This window comes from Hypomesus transpacificus, chromosome 17, assembly GCF_021917145.1.
Source record: "Hypomesus transpacificus isolate Combined female chromosome 17, fHypTra1, whole genome shotgun sequence".
NCBI classification, from domain to species: domain Eukaryota; kingdom Metazoa; phylum Chordata; class Actinopteri; order Osmeriformes; family Osmeridae; genus Hypomesus; species Hypomesus transpacificus.
Genome location: NC_061076.1, coordinates 15,264,738 through 15,268,385, shown reverse-complemented (window position 1 = coordinate 15,268,385; position 3,648 = coordinate 15,264,738).

The window sequence follows — 3,648 nt, the reverse complement described above, 5'->3', positions numbered from 1 at the left end:
CACTTACAATACTGAACTGTGGCTTGGAAAAGAATAGTGAAACTATGGCACAGCATGTAGAGTGGCTGAACAGGTAACTTCAACTATGCAGGTGGATCAGCAGGCAGACAGTCCATTCCTTCCCGGGAAGACATCTAGGTCATGCGGGGGTGTGGAGGGGAGAGAAGGTTAAACATACATGGATATGTCTTTTCTTCTGATTGTCATCTGATAGAACTTTCAGGCAGGGTTCTAGAAGATAAAAAGATGAACTCTGACCATACAGTGAGCCGCAGATCGTAAAGTCCTCATAGCCTCGGGTCACAACCGTTTATTCATCCAATTAATTTTGATTTTAATATTTTACAAAAATAGACAACATAGTTATGAAACGATAACCGGTGAATCGTAAAGATATAACTTCACGAGAATGCTTGCTGTTCGAAATCTTTGATTTTGGATGGTCTTTGCCTTTGCTGATTCAATACCTTTCCTGCAAAATGTTAATAGCATGTGTTGAAGATGCATATCAATAAATAGTATTCTACCTGAACTCAATGTTATAATTGCTGATTACATGTGTGGAACCACAACGCTACAGAATAATGTCGATTCACCGATTCAAAGCTGAAATACCATTTAAAAACACAAGGCGTCACTGTAGCTGTCTACCGTCCACGGCGTTGCTGGCCTACTGCGGTAGTACTTCGTTTTCATCAATGGCTCTTTAAGCCGGGGTACCCTGCAATACAGGCACAGCACAAGTGGTGTACAGCAACTTTGTATTGCGCTCGCCAACGGCCCAGACGGTTCGTGTGTTACAGTCATAATGACTTGATGCCACGTTATCCAGCGCTGTAGCGGTGACTGTAGGCATTTGGGCTCAGGAGGGAAGGAGAGGCAGGAGAGCTGCAGCTGATGCCAGGTTTCCTGGTGTATGTGGGGGAGGGGGAGGAGGCGTGTGGAAGGGGGGGGGGGGGGGGGGGGGGGGGGGTGGGGGGGGAGGGTGGTTTGGGAAGTAGAAGGTGCCATAATTTGTGCCTTGCCATGCACAATCCATTCCATAGCACTCCTACACACAGCTAACAAGCATGGCACGAAAACAAACATGAATACACGCAAACGAACATGGAAAAAAAAGAGAGACGTGCACACACAAAGATATAAATACTCACAAAACATGAATTCGCACTCAAGACACACACAGACAGACAGAAAACGCGCAGACAGAAAAGCCAAAGCACACCACCCGGTCCAGCCTCCCTCACCTCCATGCAGGGTCCCATGTCAGCATAGTTGAACCCCGCATCGCCCCTGCCGGCGGGGTCTGACGGGGTGGGTTTGATGGGCCGTCTCAAAGGAGGGGTGCCAACCCCTGGCGGCGGGGTCTGCGGAGATCAGCTGGGTTCTATTTTGACTGTCCGTGGTACATCTGGAAGACTGCACAGCTGGCTCCACACCCCCTGGCGGCCATTTTCCTGTAGACGCCTGCCTATCACTCAAGGTCTCACCTGCAGGATGGTGTGTGTGTGTTGGCTGTGGAGTACATACCTTAAGAGTAGGTGGGTCAAACGGCGAGCTTTACCGTAAAGCAACGCTTGTCTCCTCACTTTCGACCTTAGATAGTTTTTTTTTAAGCTCTTAACAAAGTGTGGTCTGATTTGATTGGTTTGCTAATGTAAAAAGGACCGTATTGAAGACCTGTGAATTACTACCATGCATGCACAATCAAGGTTTATTCCATTGCGCTATTACACTTGTTACAGCACTGTAGCTATGTTGGTCACAAGAACACCTTGTTTGTGCATTTGAATAGTTAGGTTGTCATGGTGACTTAAGTTTAATCTTTATGAGCTTGTACACAAACCATAACACAGTTATTTTGTGTTTAATAATCTGTATATGAATATTAGTTATTTACATTTGAAATGATGTCAGTCGACCCCTAACCTTGGAATAATGTCAACATTCATCATACACCTGTTTCACTCTCAGAAAACAGTACATGAATAGTAATGATCCCCTCTTCATCAAATTACACTCCCATCTGCCCGTTGGTGTGTGTGCCCTTTATCTGCCTGTGGTTCATGTTGTCAGTAACTCTCTCCTCTCCACCACTGAAAAATCTCAACGCTTATTAAAGTATAATACACGCAAATTAGCAGACTACGAATCCCTTACTGGTGTAGCCATGCCGGAAAGAAAAAGATGGCGGAGAGAGAGATGGAAGGAGGGATACAGGGAAGGGAAGAGAAAAACAAATTTTACATGTAATTTCTAGTTTTAGGGAAGGCTTATCAGTGAAGAACAAAATTAGATTTCCAACCACAGCTTGGTATGGAGAGAGCGGAGGTGGAAGAAAGGAGAGATAGAAGACAGTAGAGATGGAAGAGAGGAGAGGTGGAAGAGAGGAGAGGTGGAAGAGAGGAGAGATAGAAGAGAGGAGAGGTGGAAGAGAGGAGAGATAGAAGAAAGGAGAAGTGGAAGAGAGGAGAGGTGGAAGAGAGGAGAGGTGGAGAGAGGAGAGTTGGAAGAGAGGAGAGGTGGAAGAGAGGAGAGGTGGAGAGAGGAGAGTTGGAAGAGAGGAGAGGTGGAAGAGAGGAGAGGTATAGAGAGGAGAGGTGGAGAGAGTAAACGGAGAAAACAAGAGTAGGAAGAGACACTGCTTTGGTTTTCACACTGCCTTCTGTTTCACATAGCTGCAGGAGCTCAACAATGCCTTGGTGATGAACACAGTCTGCATGTGTGTGTGTGTGTGTGCGTGTCTGTAGGTGGGTGGGTGGCAGTGTGTCAGGTTGGGTTTAAGTGTGTTAGCATGCTAAGGCCGTTGTATTGTGTGAGTGTGGGAGTGTGTGTAGCCTGTGAGCGTGTGTTTGAGCCAGAGGGTAGGGGTTCAGAAGAAGATTGAGAAGGAAGAGTTAACAGAGGATGAATATATCTGGATCATTATTTTTTCCACTCTCTCTCTCTCTCTCTCTCTCTCTCTCTCTCTCTCTCTCTCTCTCTCTCTCTCTCTCTCTCTCTCTCTCTCTCTCCCTCTCTCGCTGTCTCACTCTCTCTCTCTCTCTCTCTCTCTCTCTCTCTCTCTCTCTCTCTCTCTCTCTCCCCTCGCTGTCTCACTCTCACCCACCCACACACACACAAACACACACACACACACAAACACACACACACACACGGGGCACCCCTATGCCCGTCACCTCCCCTCGTCAGCAAGAAGGGTCAAATGTTATTCCCTCCTTGTTGTCACGGTTGCCAATCACCTCACATTCTGTAGCAACTGTTACCACGGCAACCGAGAGATCCGGTTGCCAGGCACCGAGTGCAATGCATGTGATTGTGTACTTATTTATTTAATTCTTTCTTTATCTATTTGTTCATTCTACACGCATGCTGCTAAGCACACGATACACACACATACACACATCCACCCCTCTTTCTCTGTGTGTCTCCCCTTCACTTTGGCTCTCTTTCTCCTTTTCACACACACACGCACACACACACACACGTACACATACACATACACCAACCCTTACTTACACACAGACACACAGCGACACACACACCGACACATTCTCCGCTCCCACGACGTGCAGAACGTGCACATCAGATGACAAACAGTGATTATCATAGCAATAAGGATCCTAATCTAGGAAGAGACGCTCTCTT